At 42.4% G+C, this 21,400-nt stretch overlaps 1 protein-coding gene and 1 pseudogene across 1 annotated transcript in view; both read right to left on the bottom strand.

Annotated features, from left to right (window-relative positions):
- Window positions 1-21,400, bottom strand: part of PRELID3A (PRELI domain containing 3A) — a 106,587-nt gene extending 85,187 nt beyond the window's left edge. The window contains exon 1 of the mRNA XM_033439474.2: window positions 21,254-21,400. The gene's annotated coding sequence lies outside the window, so the exon portion shown is untranslated. The remainder of the gene's footprint in view (window positions 1-21,253) is intronic.
- LOC101285015 (S-adenosylmethionine decarboxylase proenzyme-like) lies at window positions 5,086-7,388 on the bottom strand (annotated as a pseudogene).

Here is a 21,400-nt window from a genome sequence, read left to right as displayed (position 1 = left end):
AAGTAGTCTAACTTTTCCTCCTTATTTCTGTTTCTGGGCACTTTAATTCTATCCAATTCCCATTATGCCTCTGGCATTGCAAAGATGGCTTATGACCAAGGGGCCTGGTGTCCAAAACAATCATCAGTTTTCTCTCGAGAAGATACAACTAGGAAAAATCTAGGAACTTTATGATTTTTGTGCACTACTGTGACCAACAGTTTTAGAAAAATGTTTGATCACTACCAAGTAAAGTGGTGACTAGGAATATTCTAAATGTTCTGCTACTGTCATTCATGAAACTTGCATCATTAGGGTTTGATGTTGTAATTCATTCTCTTATTCGTTGTCATGTAGGAGATATTAATATTGTGTCTTTAGATTCCTTTACTTGAGGCACATTACCAGGAACAGCAGCACAAGTCATGACCACAGACGGAAAATACCACATCAGCTTCACCTTATAGAAAATAATTAGCATTGTTATAGATTAACAACAGTAACATCATTTAGGAGGAAAAAAAATCCAGACCAGCCTGTGATACTTGAAAGTTTTCTCTTTTTTTTTTAAAATAAATTTATTTATTTATGCTGTGTTGGGTCTTTGTTTCTGTGCGAGGGCTTTCTCTAGTTGCGGCGAGCGGGAGCCACTCTTCATCGCGGTGCATGGGCCGCTTACTATCGCGGCCTCTCCACGGAGCACAGGCTCCAGACACGCAGACTCAGTAGCTGTGGCTCCCGGGCTCAGTTGCTCCGCGGCATGTGGGATCTTCCCATACCAGGGCTCGAACCCGTGTGCCCTGCATTGGCAGGCAGATTCTCAACCACTACGCCACCAGGGAAGCCCCTTGAAAGTATTCTGAATGCACAACGCGCAGTTGTCCTTAATAGACTAATAGATTAATAGACCTCTCCTGCCACCTGGTGGACAAATTGTGCAGCACAGCTTCGCGTGAGCAGTCTCAGGGTCCTAGTCCCCAAACACATGTAACTTATTTATTTTTTGTAATAACGTTTACCAAGCAATTTCTCTGCTGGGATATCATCCACTGAATATATATTGGCACGTGTGTGTGTGTGTGTGTGTGTGTGTGTGTGTGTGTGTGTGTATATACACATCAATAAAAATGTTCATTGTAGCATCTGAGATACAAATAAATTGGAATCAGTCTAACTGACCCATGAAAATATACTTTATATGCTTGTAAATACATGTAAACTGTATGGACACATACACAACACACCAAAAAGAACTCTAAGAAAATTACCTTTAAGCAGTGAAAGTGAGAGATTGACTTTCACTCCCTATTTTGTATCGTCAACTTTGTTGAATTTATTTATTAGTTCTAGTAACTTTTAATGGATTGTTTATGATTTTCTATAATTAGGATCATGTCATGTGTATATACAGATAGGTTTACTTCTTCCTTTCCAATACGGATGCCTAATATTTCTTTTTCTTGTCTAATTGATCTGGCTAGAACTTCCAATACAATGTTAAATGGTAGCAGTGAGGGCTTCCCTGGGGGCGCAGTGGTTAAGAATCCGCCTGCCAATGCAGGAGACACGGGTTCAAGCCCTGGACCGAGAAGATTCCACATGCCACGAAGCAACTAAGCCCGTGTGCCACAACTACAGAAGCTGCGCTCTAGAGCCCACAAGCCACAACTACTGAGCCCACGTGCCACAACTACTGAGCCCACGTGCCACAACTACGAAGCCCGTACGCCTACAGCCCATGCTCTGCAACAAGCCTGTGCACCTCAATGAAGAGTAGCCCCTGCTCACTGCAACTAGAGAAAAGCCCACACAAAGACCCAATGCAGCCATAAATAAATAAATAAATAAATTTATAAAGAAAAAAATAGTGGTGAAAGTGGGCATCCTTGTCTTGTTCGTGATCTGAGAGGGAAAGATTTCAGTCTTTCACCATTGAGTAAGAAGTTAGGGCTTCCCAGGTGGCGCAGTGGTTGAGAGTCCGCCTACCGATGCAGGGGACACGGGTTCATGCCCCGGTCCGGGAAGATCCCACATGCCGCGGAGCGGCTGGGCCCGTGAGCCATGGCCGCTGAGCCTGCGCGCCCGGAGCCTGTGCTCCGCAATGGGAGAGGCCACAACAGTGAGAGGCCCGCGTACCGCAAAAAAAAAAAAAAAAAAAGAAGTTAGCTGTGGGTTTTTCACAAGTATCCTTTATTATGTTGAGAAGGTTAACTTCCCTAGTATTCCAAGTGTTTTCTCTAATGAAATGGTGTTGGATTTTGTCAAATGCCTTTTCTGTATCAATTGAGATGATCATGTGATTTTTTGTTTTGTTTTGTTTTTATATGCAAATGTTCATAGCAGCTTTATTCATATTTTCCAAAAATTGGAAACAAAATGTTCATTAACAGGAGAATAGCTAAACAAATTGTGGTACATTCATACAATGGAATACTACTCAGCAATAAAAATAAATACATGGTTCAACCTCTCAAAACTTTATACTAATGAAAGCATTAAGTGATTCAATTTAGTTTCAGAGCTGGGGTGGGGAGGGAAACCCTAGTCTATGGTGAAAAAATATGGATAGTAATTAAACTACCAACTAAAGTAGGGGTAGTGCTTTGTTGCTTAGGTAGGGGTATAAGGGAACCTTCCTTTGTCCTGATATGGCTGTGGGCTAAAAATATCCATTTTCAAAATTGTAGTTAAGATTTGTGTATTTCAATTTTATAAATCTTACCTAATAAGAGGTATGTATATATGAATATGGATAGATGAATGTACCAAAGCAGAATTGAGGACTATCGAAGCTAGGGTGTGAAGGTTCAAGGTACAATTTTTTTTTAATATACATCCAATTAAGATGTTTAATTACAAATCTCGACGTATTTTTATGGGCTCCTAGCTCACATATCCAACAGCATATTGGACATCTCTTGACACTGCCAATGGTTTTCTTCCAATCTTAGTCACATAACAGATCTCTATGACCCTGCCTCAATTTCATCCTAGGTTTCTGGTTTGAACAACTCAGGAAAATGCTAGATTGCAAGAAGTAGTCTGAAGAGGGTTCAGTTTGGGGTAAGAATTGTGACTTGTCATCTTGTAAAGGACTAATAAAGTAGCCCCTAAGGAGCAAACATAAGTGGGAAGAAACTAGAAAAGTAAAACAAACTGATGGTGATCAACAGTAGACATGCTTGCAGTGAACTCAGAAAGTCTCTGAAGGTAGGAATGGGTGGATAGAATCCAAAGGACCAATACTTCTTTCATTATGACAAAAAGGGTAGATGAGAATGTCAAGTTTGAAGGTGGGTAGCCAGGAAATGGTGAGTTATCTGACTAGGACAATAAAAGCCTTTTATTTTTCATAGTGTGATATCACATTTACCATATTTTTCAGATTATGTCCCTGAATCTGATTAACACCAAGTGTCTGCCAAACTCAGTTACCTGTTCATGTAAAAGAATCTGGTGCTGTAGGTATTGCACACATATGTAACAACCTGCTTTTCTATGATCAACCCTTTTTAACTCAGATGATGAGATATGTACCTGCATGGCACAATGATCAAAAGCTTATAACTCTGTTCTAGTTAATAGAAATAACCATGAGTTAAACTCTGCCCCCACCCCACCATCAAGAGCCTATTTCATAATAAATGTTAGACTATTCCACCTTCAAACTTTTCACTTTTCTAGCTCCAAACTCTAGCATTCTTATTCTTACTACTTACACCCTCTCTACTCTTTGATATCCTGGTATATAGCCCGGATGATTTCCTTTGAGCTTCAGGTATGAAGCCACTAACAAAAAAATGTTTAAATCTGTTCTCCCAGGAGCTTAGAGATCTTATCTTTATGACAACTCCCATAAATCTTAAAAAATGATCATTAAATATTGATTTACTCAATTAATTATAAAAACTTTAGATGTCTAGTATTTGGTCATGTATACTATTTAAAAAAATACATCAACAGAAAACTTTCTGAATGTCACTAGACAACGAATTAAGCAAATCTTTATTGAAGCTTAAACTGTGGTACAGAAATACATTTCAACTGATTTAAGTCCAACACCATGAAGAGGGAAATTATGGCACCAAAATTTTCCCTCCTCTATCATACACACTAGGATTAATTTAGATTACTATCCAATCTATAGTTTTCATTTTTCTAGGCTTTGTTCCATACAAATTTGTGCAGTTTCTCAACATTAACTGGAAATCTTAAATCTATTGGGCCGGGGCGGGGGGCGGGAATCAGACCTCAAGCAAATAAATGTTCATCAAATCTACTGGGACACTGTTCAAGAACAAAATCCACTTTGACCACTGGTCCTCATAATAGCACCAAAACATTAGGTACTGCGCGCTAATTACAGAACCGGACTGATCCATTGATTGAAAGCTTCTTCAATGAAGCTCTGAATCAACAACGTGTTTAAAAGTCAAAATTGTTCCAACCACTTGATTTCAAACCAAGTAGAATTTATGTTTAGAAACACTAAAAAAAAAGTGTTTCATTTATAAATATGGAAGGAACAAAAACATCACTGCATCAATCCAGAAAGAATCAAAAATTGTTTGAGGACAAGAAGAAATACAAAATTGAGTCAACTTTGCTCTTTTCTCAGCTGCTTAAATAAATGTCCGTATTAGCAAATACAGCTAAAAGATGCCAACTCTTTTAAGCCTGTATTTCTAGTCATTTCCCATTGACCATTTTGGAATTTTGTGTGTTATGTTTTATGGATAGTGCTCTGCTTCACTGTGTAGTATGTCTGAATAACCTGAACAGTTCTCATTCATCACTTGATGTTACTCCATGGAGAAAGAAATACCAGTAAGAGGAACCATCAGAACACTATCACATGCATCACAAAGTCACATAACTTTTTAAGTCACAAGATGGCAAAGAAATCGATTCTGCTTTGAACCAAAGTTTATGGCATATCATTAATAGAAATGAGTGGAAATGGCTATGAAAGTAAAAGTTGAGGTGAATCATCTGAGCTGACTTGACTTGTTGAATCCAACACAACCTTTACCTTAAATCTCCTTGCTAACAAATTTAGTTATAATTTTTTATACTACTACTTAGCAAGTTAATAAAGACATGGGACCCATGAGAAGCTAATCTCATTTAATGGGGGGCACAGAATGGCATACAGTTTCCATACAGTTCTGCCAATATTCCCTAGTATCAATCTACACCTTCTTTGCTAATCAACACCAGCTTATTTCAAAAGACCTCATGGTAACGAAAAATGCCAAACTCCCTTGACCTTAAAAGAAAATTAAGCCCAGGGTCCATCCCCCCATTCCCCTTCTGGGGTATAAGGTTAGTGTAAACCCACAGTGTAACAGTGTATTGCTTTATGGAGGGGGTGTGGTTGGGAGGGAGATACCATGGTGAGGAATGAATCAATTAAAGTCACACAAGTATAGGAAGCAGTGAGATAGTAATACACAAAATGGATAACTGCAGTCATTTTCGTAGAGGACTCGACTCGTGGAAGAAGAACTTTGATTGGTGCTGCAAGAACACCTGTATGAAGTAGAAACTGGTTTCAATAACATTAGTAGAGAATATGTTCTAGAAAGTGGAGGTAACTGGATGCAAAATCCTGGTAGCAATTTAATAGAACAGTCTCAGATGGCTAGGCTGAGGCCAACACCTAATGAGGACGAAAGCCTTGTCTGTGGGGAATTTTGGATGATACCTGGAGAAATACTACACTGTGCATAAAGCAAACTGAGTTGTTTTCACAAGTGTTGTAAAGTTTCATATAGTAAAAGGTTTTCTCTACATGACTTCAATTTCACAGCAAGAGTGGCATAGGATACCTAAACGCAGAAGAGAGCATTCATGCAAGATATCTAACTCCTTGATATAATAATGCATACAATTCAAAATGATTACACTATCATTACATCTAGGGCTTTCTGCAACTACAAGGTGGTGGTTATGGAAAGCATGGCCCTTGGTATCAATATCTAAAAAGCAGCCACCACCTTCTTCTATGTGTGTTCTCTTTTTGCGTTTTTTCTTCATTTTTCTTAATCAACTCTGCTGTTGTTGCTGCTTCTCAGCAAAACTGGTAAAAACAAAATTGTAATCACTGAACATAGCGCTCTGGCAATCAAGACGTTTAAAACCTTCAATACTCTGGGGCGGAGAAAGCACTGTGAGACATTTAGAACTCTGATTTACAAACAGGGTAGTCACAAATTTTCCTGGCTTGAAGACTTCCACAACTTTCCTGATCAGGTCATCATAGGAGGTCTGACTTAAGTTTGTTTCAAAGCTAACATAAGAAAATTCTGGTTCTGAGTGATGTGAATAGTCCAATAAGTTCCATCCAATTTCATGCCATTCATTGAATACCCACAAGGATTGAACAGTGTGGCATCAATGACAGAACCTGGTATCAGGTCACGAATTCCACTCTCACGAGTGACATCCTTTGCAGTAACACCATCTTTCATGTAGAACTGGTCCATAACTGCTGGGTCAAGCTCACTCAACAGAATTTCCAGGGTTTGATCCGGCTGATTGATTACCCGACTCTCTGGGAAATCCAAAGTACAAAAGCACCAACAATCAGAATTCATGCGTCCCATACAATATGTTGCTCCATTTGGGAAAATTGCATTAAGAAACTCTATTTCTTCCTGGAAATTCCGGTGTGGGTACCCTTGGTGAGAAGGCTTCATGAAATTCTTACGAGAATAAAAGAAGCTTTGAATTGAGTCAAACCCACTGTAATCCCTAGCAAGTTTCAACAGGGGAACCAGTGCTTTCAGCAAGAGGGTGGTACCACATGTCTTCAAAATGAAACGTCTCTTGGAGACAAACATGCTACTCTGAGTACATAAGCTTCCTGCTTGTCAGTTTTTGTCACACTTATGATTGAACATAGCACATCCTTCAAAAGTATGTCCCACTCGGATCTTGGGATGGTGCAAAGATCCCCAGATCCTTGGTTTGCGTTGGGTTGCTGCCTGGAGAACTAAACCTCCAGCAGCTTCTCAGTCCCTTCGAAAAAATGTGCAGCTTCCATCACCGTGAGACTAGCGAACAACCAACAACCACAGAAAATCAACTAAATTAAATCTCTTCTCCTGCTGCTGCCGCCGCCACTGAGGATTATTCCAGCTGTGTTACTAAAGTTCAGGTTCCTTTTTTGCTATAATTTTATATTAACTTTTTTAAAAAAGCGTTAATAAAATTTTCCCGGCTTTTTTTTGTGTGTGTGTGAGCAAAAGTTGAAACAGAGGCAGATACAGAGGAAACAGAGGCAGATACAGCTCAGTCTCTTGTAGTCCGCTGTTTCCCCGTTAGAGAGAGTAGAGCGAGCGCTAGCTAATGTCGCCGGCCATACTGTGGGAGCGATCATGTGATTTTAAAAAATTCATTCTATTAACGTGATGTATTACATTGATTTTATTATGTTGAACCAACCTGACATTCTGAGGTAAATCCCACTTGGTCATGGTGTATAATCCTTCAAATATGATGTTGGCTTTGGTTTGCTAGTATTTTGTTGAGGATTTTTTTTTTTTTTTGCGGTACGCGGGCCTCTCACTGTTGTGGCCTCTCCCGTTGCGGAGCACAGGCTCCGGACGCGCAGGCTCAGCGGCCATGGCTCACGGGCCCAGCCGCTCCGCGGCATGTGGGATCTTCCCAGACCGGGGCACGAACCCGCGTCCCCTGCACCGGCAGGCGGACTCTCAACCACTGCGCCACCAGGGAAGCCCTTGTTGAGGATTTTTGCATGTATATTCATAAGGGATACTGCATTATCTCCAAATACAGTCACATTGGAAGTTGGGGTTTCAAATATGAATGTTGGGGTCAATCTACAGATTTAATGTGATCCCTATCAAATCACCCATGACGTTTTTCACAGAACTAGAACAAATAATCCTAAAATTTATATGGAACCATAAAAGACCCAGAATTGCTAAAGCAATCCTGAAGAAAAAGAACAAAGCGGGAGGCATAACCCTCCCAGACTTCAGAAAATACTACAAAGCTACAGTAATCGAAACAGAGTGGTACTGGCACAAAAACAGATACATGGATCAATGGAACAGAATAGAGAGCCCAGAAATAAACCCACACACCTACAATCAATTAATATTCAAAAAAGGAGGCAAGAATATAAAAAGGGGAAAAAGACAGTCTCTTCAGCAAGTGGTGCTGGGAAATTTGGACAGCTGCATATAAATCAATGAAGTTAGAACACACCCTCACACCATGCACAAAAATAAACTCAAAACGGCTTAAAGACTTAAACATAAGATATAACACCATGAAACTCCTAGAAAAGATCATAGGCAAAACATTCTCTGACATAAATTGTACCAATATTTTCTTAGGTAAGTCTCCCAAGACAATAGAAATAAAAACAAAAATAAACAAATGGGACCTAATCAACCTTACAAGCTTCTGCACAGCAAAGGAAAACATAAACAAAATGAAAAGACAACCTACAAAATGGGAGAAAATATTTGCAAACGATGCAACCGACAAAGGATTGATTTCCAAAACATACAAACAGCTCATACAATTCAACAACAATAAAAAACAACTCAATCGATAAAAGGGCAGAAGACGTAAATAGACATTTCTGCAAAGAAGACATACAGATGGCCAATAGGCACATGAAAAGATGCTCAACATCACTAATCATTAGAGAAATGCAAATCAAAACCATAATGAGGTACCATCTCACACCAGTCAGAATGGCCATCATTAAAAAGTCTACAAACAGGGCTTCCCTGGTGGCTCAGTGGTTAAGAATCCACCTGCCAGTGCAGGGGACACAGGTTCGAGCCCTGGTCTGGGAAGATCCCACATGCCACAGAGCAACTAAGCCCGTGAACCACAACTACTGAGCCTGCACTCTAGAGCCCGCGAGCCACAACTAGTGAGTCCGTGTGCCACAACTACTGAAGCCCGCGTGCCTAGAGCCCGTGCTCCGCAACAAGAGAAGCCACCACAATGAGAAGCCCGCGCACTGCAACAAAGAGTAGCCCCTGCTCGCCACAACTAGAGAAAGCCTGCGCGCAGCAACAAAGACACAGCCAAAAAATAAAAATAAATTTATTTAAAAAAAGAGAAAAGGTCTACAAACAATAAATGCTGGAGAGGGTGGGGAGAAAAGGGGACTCTCTTACACTGCTGGTGGTAACGTAAATTGGTGCAGCCACTATGGAAAACAGTAGGGAGGTTCCTCAAAAAAACTAGAAATAGAGTTGCCATATGATCCAGCAATTCCACTCCTGGGCACATACTCATTCAAAACTATAATTCTAAAAGATACATGCAGGGACTTCTCTGGTGGTCCAGTGGTTAAGAATCAGCACTTCCATTGCAGGGGCACAGGTTCAATCCCTGGTTGGGGAACTAAGATCCTGCATGCCACATGGCACAGCCAAAAAAAAAAATTAAATTAAAATTAAAGATACATGCACCCCTATGTTCATAGCAGCGCTATTTACAATAGTCAAGACATGGAAACATAGAGAAATACAAATCCACAATGAGGTATCACCTCACATCAGTCAGAATGGCCATCATCAAAAAATATACAAACAATAAATGCTGGAGAGGGTGTGGAGAAAAGGGAACCCTCCTGCACTGCTGGTGGGAATGTAAACTGATACAGTCACTATGGAGAACAGTATGGAGTTTCCTTAAAAAACTAAAAATAGAACTACCATATGACCCAGCAATCCCACTACTGGGCATATACCCTAAAAAAACCATAATTCAAAAAGATAAAAAAAAAAAAAAAAAAAGATACATGTACTGCAATGTACATTGCAGCACTATATACAATAGCCAGGCCATGGAACCAACCTAAATGTCCATCAACAGATGAATGGATAAAGAAGATGTGGCACATATATACAATGGAATATTACTCAGCCAACAAAAGGAATGAAATTAAGTTATTTATAATGAGGTGGATGGACCGAGAGTCTGTCATACAGAATGAAGTAAGTCAGAAAGAGAAAAATACCGCATGCTAACACACATATATGGAACCTGAAAAAACAGTAATGATGAACCTAGTGGAAGGGCAGGAATAAAAATGCAGACGTAGAGAACAGACTTGAGGTCACAGGGCGGGAAGCGGAAGCTGGGACGAAGTGAGAGAGTAGCACTGACATATATACACTACCAAATGTAAAATGGATGGCTAGTGGGAAGCTGCTGCATAGCACAGGGAGATCAGCTCGGTGCTTTGTCACCACTTAGAGGGGTGGGATAGGGAGGGTGGGAGGGAGGCTCAAGAGGGAGGGGACATGGGGATATATGTATACATATAGCTGAATCACTTTGTTGTACAACAGCAACTAACACAACATTGTAAAGCAGTTATACTCCAATAAAGATATTTTTTTAATTAAATAAATACTTTTAAAATTTTATTTTAAAAATAAAATAAATAAAAGTAAAAACATAGTATCATATCACACACACACAAACCTAAATGTCCATTGACAGATGAATGGATAAAGAAGATGGGATATACACACACACACACACACACACATATATATATATATATAAATAATATGATATCACTTATATGTAGAATATAAAATATGATACAGGGACTTCCCTGGTGGTGCAGTGGTCAAGAATCTGGCTGCAAGGTACACGGGTTCGAGCCCTGGTCCCGGAAGATCCCACGTGCCGCAGAGCAACTAAGCCCGTGCGCCACAACTACTGAGCCTGCGCTCTTTTCTTTGTCCAGCCTTAACCAGTGCTGCACCTGCTTACACCCATTCTTGGAGGACCCTAGCTGATTCACTGAAGAACTCCAGGGACTAAATTTCTCCTTCGACTTCACTTAGAAGGACCTGAATGTTGCCATTTCCCACTGTTGCACCCCTGAGGAAAAGACCTACATTTGGGCAGAGGCTCAAGCATATGCTGATGGATTACACACTGCCCCACCCAATCATTATCCTGTGGGCATGATGGCGGTACCACTGATTGATCCCAATTGGGAGTATCAGCCAGGCTAAACTGGTATCCCTAAAAGAGACCACATGATCCTTTGCCTCATTGAAGGGATGAAACTATACATAATTAAACCTGTCATTTATGGTAAGGTTAAAGAGATCACTCAAGGTCAGGACAAAAATCCAGCCCTATTTCAGGCCAGGCTGGTAGATGCCCTCTAAAAGTATATGACTGTTGACCCAAACACTTTTTGAGGGACACATTGTACTTGCAATCCATTTCATTAGCTTGTCAGCCCCCAACATCTGTCAAAAGCTTGCCATGGGGCCCCCAAACCCCTTGCAACCTTACTGATATGGCCTTCAGTGTCTTTAACAGCAGAGACCAGGCTGAGGAGGAAAGAAAGGAACAGCATGACTTAAGGGACCATTAGCAAGCCAAGCTTCTGGCAGCCATCATGGCAGGACCTAACTCACCTCCTGGTCACCCCAAAGGCACTCCCAGAAGCCCCCTGCCAGGTAAAGGAGCCTGTGTTAACTATGGGAGCCCCAAACACTGGAGCAAGGAATGCCCAGAAAACAGGTTCCAGCCTCCACCCAAGACACCATGCCCACTCTGTAAGAAGATGGGCCACTGGAGAAGGGAATGCCCTCAGCTCCAAAGGGAGTGGGGAAATTGCCCCTTGCCAGTCATGGCAGTGGTTGATTGATGGGACCTGGGACCTCCCAAGAAGAAAGTCATTATCACATGGGAGGAACCACAGGTGACCACTGACATGGCAGGTTGTCCAGTTTCTACTAGACATAGGAGCCACTTACTCTGTCCTGACTTCTCACGCTAGGCTCCTTGCCCCCAAAACCTGCTCTATTGTTGGGGGAGAAGGAAGGCCAAAATGAAAACATTTCACCACCCCTCTAACTTGCAGCTGGGGAAAGACTCTTATAACTCACAAGTTTCTGGTCATGCCTGAATGCCCCAGCCCATTATTAGGAAGAGATTTCATTCTTCTAAATCTTTCTCTCCCTGAGTAAGTGACTCTTACTGTCCCTGAAAACCAAAACCAAGACCTATTTTTGGCTAGACTATGCATTATACAAGACATGGACAGTCCAGCTCAAAATATTTCCCCAGTAATTAAAGAACTCATACAGCCACAGGTCTGGGACCAGGAAATCTAATGACAGGCAAAGATTGCCACTCCTGTGAAAATCACCTTAAAGGAGGCTAATAACTTCCCTTCCAAGCATCAATATCCCACAAAACCAGAGGCTTGATGAGGCCTCCAATCCCTGATCTCAAAATTCATCAAATAGGGGCTTTTGTTGCCATGCCAATCTCCTTGTAATACTCCAATCCTACATGTTCTCAAACCAAATGGGGAATGTACAATGATCCAAGATCTTCGAATCATAAAAGAAGCTGTCATGATCCACAACTACTGAGCCCGTGAGCCACAACTACTGAAGCCCGTGTGCCACAATTACTGAAGCCCACATGCCTAGAGATTGTGTTCCACAACAAAGAGAAGCCACCACAATGAGAAGCCCGCTCACCACAATGAAGAGTAGTCCCCGCTTGCCGCAACTTGAGAAAGCCCGCATGCAGCAATGAAGACCCAATGCAGCCAAAAACAAAATAAATAAAATTTAAAAAATAATACATTTTAGGGTTTCCCTGGTGGCACAGTGGTTGAGTGTCCACCTGCCGATGCAGGGGACACATGTTCGTGCCCCGGTCTGGGAGGATCCCACATGCCGCGGAGTGGCTGGGCCCGTGAGCCATGGCCGCTGAGCCTGCGCGTCCAGAGCCTGTGCTCCGCAACAGGAGAGGCCACAACGGTGAGAGGCCCTCATACTGAAGAAAAAAAATAATAATAATAATAAATTTTTTAAATAAATAAAAAATAAAAATTCCCTATGAACAAAAGTCGAGGACCAGATGGTTTCACAGGTGAATTCTACCAAACATACAAAGAACAACTTATACAGATCCTTCTCAAACTCTTCCAAAAACTGAACAGAAAGGAACACTCCCAAAGACATTCTATGAAGCCACCATCACCCTGATACCAAAACCACACAAAAGATACTAAAAGATACCACCAAAAAGGAAAATCACAGGTCAATATCTTTGATGAATACAGATGCAAAAATTCTCAAAAAAAAAATATTAGCAAACTGAGTCCAACAACACATAAAGATCATACACCATGACCAAGCTGGTCACAAGGATGGCTCAACACATGCAAATCAATCAATGTGATACACCACATCAACAAAAGAAAAGACAAAAACAACAATCATCTCAATAGATGCAGGAAAAGCATTCAATAAAATTCCACATCCATTCATAATAAAAACCCTTTTGAAAGTAGGTATAGAGAGAACATATCTCAACATAATAAAAGCTATTTATGATGAACCAATGGCCAATATAATACTCAACAGTGAAAAGCTGAAAGCCTTCCTGCTAAAATCTGGAACAAGACAAGGATGCCCACTCTTACCTCTTCTATTCAACACAGTACTGGAAGTTTTAGCCACAGCAATCAGAAAAGAAAAAGAAATAAAAGGTATTCAAATGGTAGGGAAGAGGTAAAATTGTCATTATATGCAGATGACATGATAATATACAGAGAAAACCCTAAAGAGTCCACACAAAAACTACTAGAACTGATAAACGAATAGAACAAGGTAGCAGGATACAAGATTAACATATAGAAACCGAATGCATTTCTTTACACCAACAATGAAATATCAGAAAGGGAATATAATAAAATGGTACCTCTTAAAATCACACCCCCAAAAATAAAATATTTAGGAATAAACCTGACCAAGGAGTTGAAAGACATATGCTGAGAACTAAAAAACATTAATAAAGGAAATTGAAGATGATTCTTCAACTAAGCGTTTGCATGCCGCAACCAAGCATGCCACAATTAAGGAACCCGCGTGCCGTGGCGAAGATTCCACATGATTCAGGTGAGACCCGGCACAGCCAAAGTAAATAAATAAATAAATAAATAAATAAATATATTTTTGAAAAATGCTGGAGAGGGTGTGGAGAAAAGGGAACCCTCTTACACTGTTAGTTGGAATGTAAGTTGGTGCAGCCACTGTGGAAAATAGTATGGAGGTTCCTCAGAAAACTAAAAATAGAATTACCATATGATCCAGGAATTCCACTCCTGGGCATATATTCAGACAAAACTATAATTCAAAAAGATACATGCGGGACTTCCCTGATGGCGCAGTGGTTAAGAATCCTCCTGCTAATGCAGGGGACTCGGGTTTGAGCCCTGGTCCGGGAATACTCCACATGCTGCGGAGCAACTAAGCCCATGTGTCAAAACTACTGAGCCTGTGTCTAGCGCCCACGAGCCACAGCTACTGAAGCCCACGTGCCTAGAGCCTGTGCTCCGCAACAAAAGAAGCCACTGCAATGAGAAGCCTGCACACTGCAATGAAGAGTGGCCTTCACTCGCCGCAACTAGAGAAAGCCCGCGCACAGCAATGAAGACCTTATGCAGCCAAAAATAAATTTATTCAAAAAAAAGATACGTGCACCCCTATGTTTATAGCAGCACTCACTATTCATGATAGCCAAGACATGGAAACAACCTAAATGTCCATCGACAGATGAATGGATAAAGATGTGGCAATTACATACAATGGAATAGTACTCAGCCATAAAAATGAACGAAATAATGCCATTTGCAGCAATATAGATGCAACTAGAGATTATCATACTAAGTGAAGTCAGTCACAAAGAGAAATACAAATACCATATGATATCACTTATATGTGGAATCTAAAATATGACACAAACCTTTCTATGAAACAGAAACAGAATCACGGACATAGAGAACAGACTGGTGGTTGCCAAGGGGGATGGGGTTGGGGGAGAGAAGGAGTGGGAGGTTGGGGTTAGCAGATGTAAGCTTTTTTTTTTTTTTTTTTTTTTATGCAATACGTGGGCCTCTCACTATCGTGGCCTCTCCTGTTGCGGAGCACAGGCTCCGGACGCGCAGGCTCAGCGGCCATGGCTCACAGGCCCAGCCGCTCCACGGCATGTGGGATCTTCCCGGACCGGGGCACGAACCCGTGTCCCCTGCATCAGCAGGTGGACTCTCAACCACTGCGCCACCAGGGAAGCCCAGATGTAAGCTTTTATATATAGAATGGATAAACAACAAGGTCCTACTGAATAGCACAGAGAACTATACTCAATATCTATGATAAACCATAATGGAAAAGAATATAAAATAGAAGAATGTATATGTATGTGTGTGTGTGTATACATATATATATATGTATATACACTGAGAATCACTTTGCTGTACAGTAATTAAGACATTGTAAATCAACTACAATAAAAAAAATTCTACCAAAAAAAAAATTGGTAATGGAAACTGAAAATGATTCAAAGAAATGGAAAGAATCCCATGCTCTTAGAAGAATTGATATTGTTAAAATGGCCATACTACCCAAAGCAATCTACAGATTTAATGTGATCCCTATCAAATAACCCCTGACATTTTTCACAGAACTAGAACAAATAATCCTAAAATTTATATGGAATCATAAAAGACCCAAACTGCCAAAGCAATCCTGAGGAAAAAGAACAAAGCAGGAGGCATAACCCTCCCAAACTTCAGACAATACTACAAGGCTACAGTAATCAAAACAGAGTGATACTGGCACAAAAACAGACATATGGATCAATGGAACAGAATAGAGAGCCCAGAAATAAACCCACACACCTATGGTCAATTAATCTTTGACAAAGGAGGCAAGAATATCCAATGGGAAAAAGACAGTCTCTTCAGCAAGTGGTGTTGGGAAAGTTGGACAGTCACATGCAAATCAATGAAGTTAGAATACACCAGGCACAAAAATAAACTCAAAATGGATTAAAGACTTAAACATAAGACATGACAACGTAAAACTCCTAGAAGAGAACATAGGCAAAACATTCTGACATAAATCATACAGAAGTTTTCTTAGGTCTCCCAAAGCAATACAAATAAAAGCAGAAATAAACAAATGGGATGGAATCAAACTTAAAAGCTTTTGCGCAGCAAAGGAAAACATAAACAAAATGAAAAGATAACCTACAGACTGGCAGAAAATGTTTGCAAATGATGTGATTAACCAGGGCTTAATTTCCAAAATATACAAACAGCTCATACAATTCAATAACACAGAAACAAACAACCCAAACAAAAAATGGGCAGAAGATCTAAATAGACATTTCTCCAAAGAAGACATACAGAAGGCCAATAGGCACATGAAAAGATGCTCATCATTACTAATTATTAGAGAAATGCAAATCAAAACTACAATGAGGTACCACCTCACACCAGTCAGAATGGTCATCATCAAAAAGTGTACAAATAATAAATGCTGGAGAGGGTGTGGGGAAAAGGGAACCCTCTTACGCTGTTGGTGGGAATGTAAATTGGTGCAGTCACTATGGAAAACAGTAGGGAGGCTCCTCAGAAAACTAAAAATAGAGTAGCCATATGATCCAGCAATCCCACTCCTGGGCATATATCTGGACTAAACTATAATTCAAAAAGATACATGCACCCCTATGTTTATAGCAGCACTATTCACAACAGCCAAGACACGGGAACAACCTAAATGTCCATCAACAGATGAATGGATAATAAAGTCGATGTGATACACACACACACACACACACACACGTATACACACACACAATGCAATACTACTCAGCCATAAAAAAAGAATGAAATAATACCATTTGCAGCAACATGGATGGACCTAGATATTATTCTACTAAGCGAAGTAAGTCAGAAAGAAAAAGACAAATACCGTATGATATCACTTATATGTGGAATCTCAAATATGACAAGAATTAACATATCTATGAAACAGAAACATACACACAGATATAGAGAAGAGACCTGTGGCTGCCAAGTGGGGGGGGAGTGTGGGAGGGAAGGGTTGGGAGTCTGGGATTAGCAGACGCAAACTATTATATATACAACGGATAAACAACAAGGTCCTACTGTATAACACAGGGAACTATATTCAATATCCTATGATAAACCATAATGGAAAAGAATATGAAAAAGAATGTATATATGTGTATAACTGAGTCACTTTGCTGTACAGCAGAAATACAACATTGTAAATCAACTACACTTCAATAAAATTCAAAAAGCAAAAACCAAAAAACACCTTCAGCTCAGGCCACCTTACTCCCTCATAATCAACCCCCAGCCCACTTTGTTGTCACCCCTGTACACAATCAAGGAAATAGAGTGGGTCTGAACTAGGGGATACCAAGAGGGTCCCAATGGCTGTGGATTAAGGAACAAACAATAATGCTGTCCACAGCATTACAATGGAATATTTAAAAATCATTCTATGACTTCTCTCATCTGGGGTGGGATGCTTTGACTAGCCTGGTGGAAAAAGTCTTCTCTGGCATGGGCCTTTCTCAGACTAGCCTAGAGGTCACAGAGGTCTGTAATATATGTTACTATAATAACCCAGGGGGAAAACTAAGGCCTCCACCTCTCCTCCAGCCCATCCAAAGAAGAGGAGAACTGGCAAATAGACTTTACCCAGATGCCATCCTCCCAGGGATATAAATACCTTCTGGTCTTTATTGACACTTTTACCAGATGGGTGGAAGCCTTCAACTAAGACCAAGAGAGCTCAGGGGGTAATAAAGGCATTACTAAAGGAAATAATTCCTCTGTTTGGACTTCCACGGTCTTTACAAAGTGATAACGGTCCCTCTTTTGTGGCTAGGGTTACCCAACAAATCTCTACTGCCCTAGGCATTTGCTACCACCTCCATGCTGCCTGGAGGCCTCAACCATCAGGGAAGGTGGAAAGGGCAAATCAAACTTTAAAAAGAATCCTGGCTAAACTTTGTCAAGAGACATTAGAACCTTGGACAAAGTTTTTACCTATAGCCCTCTTGAGAATCAGGGGGGCACCTAAAACAGGGCTAGGGATCAGCCTGTCTGAAATGACTTATGGTAGGCCCTTTTTATCCTCTGACATTTTGGTGGATACTGAAACCAGTGAGCTTATTAAGTACCTAATTAATCTGGGACTGGTCCAAAAGGCAATTTCAGAATATGGAAATCAGGCCCCCAACCAGGAAACTGACCCCATTCATGTTCAGCTGGGAGATTTTGTCCTCCTAAAAACATGGAGAGAAGGGTCCCCCTCTGACCAATTACTGCCCAAGTGGAGGGGCCCTTACTAGGTCCTTCTCAGTACCCCTATTGCAGTTAAATTACAAGGGATCAACAGTTGGGTTCACCTGTCCCAAATCAAGCCAGTTCCTCTTAAGTCCAAACAGGACCCTGGCTATGAACAGGAAGACACCTCTAACTGGACCTGTGAGCCCACCAAAGGCCTTAGGCTCCTATTTAAAAACCAAGAAGTTGAATATATACTCAAAGGACAGACATCATTGGCAGATAAGTAAAATGATTTGGTGGATTGGACTCGCACTCACCATTTTTGCTATTATTCTCTTACTTACATTTTACCAGTTCACTTAACCACCCCTGCCAGGGAAGAACTCCTCTATCCATGCTGGGTTTAAAGAAGACTGTTCACTTTTAGCTTGCCACCGCCACCATGAAGCCATTATTAACCCTAAAATTTCTCTCCCTCCTGTGGATATCTGCACAAGGGGGATGGAGCAGCAACTCCATAGTACAAATTTCCTCCACCATAGGAAAAAATGAAAATCTTACTAACTGCTGGGTCTGCCACGCCAACCCCCATGAGGTCCCGGGGTGGCCCATCTTCTACCCAGCCTCGGTCAATACCTCCCTCTATACTCTTAGCCAGTCCAATTGGTCTTGGGACCCACCCACAGAAGAGCTTCTCTCCACGGTCAATTGGACATGCTTTAACCTGTCCTCAGTCATTTGCATTAACTTGACTGAAAGAGCTCAGCCTTTTCCTAAAACCCACAGGGATCATATCTTCAAATTTTCAACACTGCATGATCTGAAAGCCATCTTTAGGTGTAGGACACAACCCATATGTTGAAGGTCTATTCAAAGATACAAATGCGAAAGGGGGACACCTGAAGTGACCTCAACAGAGCTAGATGAGACACAGAATTCCACCCATTGGATATGTCTGGCATCTCTGGGATCCCGGGAGTCCACGACCTACCCCCATTTTGGAAACTGGAAAGGGGGCACTCTACCTCCTCCGTTCACAAAATATAACGTGACTGCCTCACATGAAGAGGAACCTCTTCCCCCATATAAGACCCACTTGCCTGAGGTGGGGATCCGAGGAAGGCCACTTAGCCCCAGCTGCACCTGCTCAACGAATCCCAACCTCACCTGGCAGAGCCAGCTTCTTCAGGAAAACAGATCCCAGACATGGCTATGTGCTCCAAGGGGACACCTCATAATTTGTGGCCACCCAAAAGGAAGGCTGCAGGGTCCTATCTATGTGAGTCCCCTCTGAGCCATGGGCTACCAATGCATACATAAAAGATTAACCATGGGATCCTACACACTCGCCTTTTTAGCCCCTGGGGTAATATCCATATATAATATCTCCATTCCCCATCCCTGGCTCCAGCGTGCGACTGGCCTCCTCCTGGCAGGAATTGGAGCTGCTATTGGCTTGGTGGTCCCACAGGGAGGCTTTGCATACCACAAGGCAACGCTTCGCTTTGTAACCTGTCAGTTACTCTACCTACTCTGGCCAGGAGCAAGGGGAATGCACTCTCCAGACTCTCAACCTCCCTTAACTCCCTAGCAAATGTGGTGATGGTAAAAGACTGGCCTTGGGTTATCTCCTAACTTAGAAGGGAGGGGTATGCACAATAATCAATAAAACGTGTTGCACCTACATCGACGCCACTGGCCAGATGGAAGAAGATATCCAAAAGGTATATAAACAGGCTCAATGGCTATACATTTTTGGAAAGGGTAACCCCAGCGCCAAATCCACTGGGACTGTAGTCAGAGGGGTATTACATACCCCTGGTTCCTACCCCTACTTGGACCTCTGATCGCAATAGTATTTTTACTGATTTTTGGACCCTGCCTTTTTAACCTGAGCGTTAAGTTTCTTTCCTCCAGATTACAACAGTTTCACCTGCAGATGATGGTACGCCAGGGATTTCAACCCAGCCCACATGAAGATGGGGACTATAAACATCACCTGGAAAGGGTTGCAGCCTCCCACTCCCCACTCTCCATCCCTGCTTCTGCCAATGACCCCGATACCCCTATCTCTGACAGATGGCAAGGTGGTCTGGACCCCACAGGTAGGGACAATGCCCCTGCTCGGCTTGAAGCAGCTTCAGAAGACGAACCATCGACCCTTTGACCCTTAAAAGGTTTTAAGGGTCCAAACTCCTTGAGTGGGCCAGTGTTAGAGCAGGCAGTTGGCCAGATAAGAACAGAGAAGGGAGGCATGGGAGTCTGACAGGAAACCATACATCTTGTGACCACAGGGGTCCTAGAGGCAAACAAGAAAGGCAGGAACCTCCAGCGTAGTCGGAAAGTAACCTTCTGCTCACTATTCCCTCATTACAACATAATTAACACTGTGACCGGGGCAGTACCCATCCTGCACCTGAGGCCACGACAGACCTGAAAAGACCAAAGAGGACCAAAACTCCCCCGTCCTTGGGGAGGCGGAGAAGGGAAATAAGATCGAGAGAAGTCTCCCCTGAGTCTCGCCCTGTAATGAATATTCTTCCCAGCTGTTTCCGCGCCCCATATAACCAACTCGCGGTAGGAAACTAGGGCAGCTGCTCACTCAGCAGCCCGCTCTCCCTCCCGACAGCGTGCGGTCGCTCAGTAAACGCTCGCTTCGCCTCCGTGTGGGGCTCTGAATTCTGTAAGGAAACAAGAACCTACCCTCCGGTGACACAGCCAGGCGGGCAGAAGTTGACCCGTGAACTCAGCTCCCCCTTCTCCGTTCTTTGGCCACTGAATAAAGCCTGTGCTGTGTGGATCTCAGCTACTGTCACGTTCGCCTACTCGAACCCGAACCGGAAAAGAACCCTCCCTCCTCCCCCCAGGCAGAGCCCACACGACTTAACCGGCCACAGTATCTCACACATTTTCCCTCGTTTCCCGCTACTCCACCTCGGCTGGGAGCACAAGTCCCTCTCACTGCTGAGAGACTGATGGCCGCGCATTTTCACCTGCTGTGGGTCCGGTTCCTGACGGCCGCCCTGGCTCCTCCAGGGCCTAGGACGGTGCCTGCCACGGACAAGGCCCCACTGAATAGGCTCTCAAGCAAGTATGTGACGAGGGACCTACCGAGACAGGTGTCCGAAGGGTCGAAGACGGCCTCCGCCCTGAGGGAAAGGGCCACCCGGCGGAGCCCCAGCGTCCTCAGCGGGTCCGCCCCGCGCTCTAGCCCGTGCAGCGCCAAGCCTAGCGCCCCGGCCCGAGCCCCGCCCTCCT

Source organism: Orcinus orca, chromosome 15 (assembly GCF_937001465.1).
Source record: "Orcinus orca chromosome 15, mOrcOrc1.1, whole genome shotgun sequence".
In the NCBI taxonomy this organism is placed as follows: domain Eukaryota; kingdom Metazoa; phylum Chordata; class Mammalia; order Artiodactyla; family Delphinidae; genus Orcinus; species Orcinus orca.
Note: the sequence above shows the minus strand (reverse complement) of the source record. Positions and strands in the feature narration are given on the sequence as shown.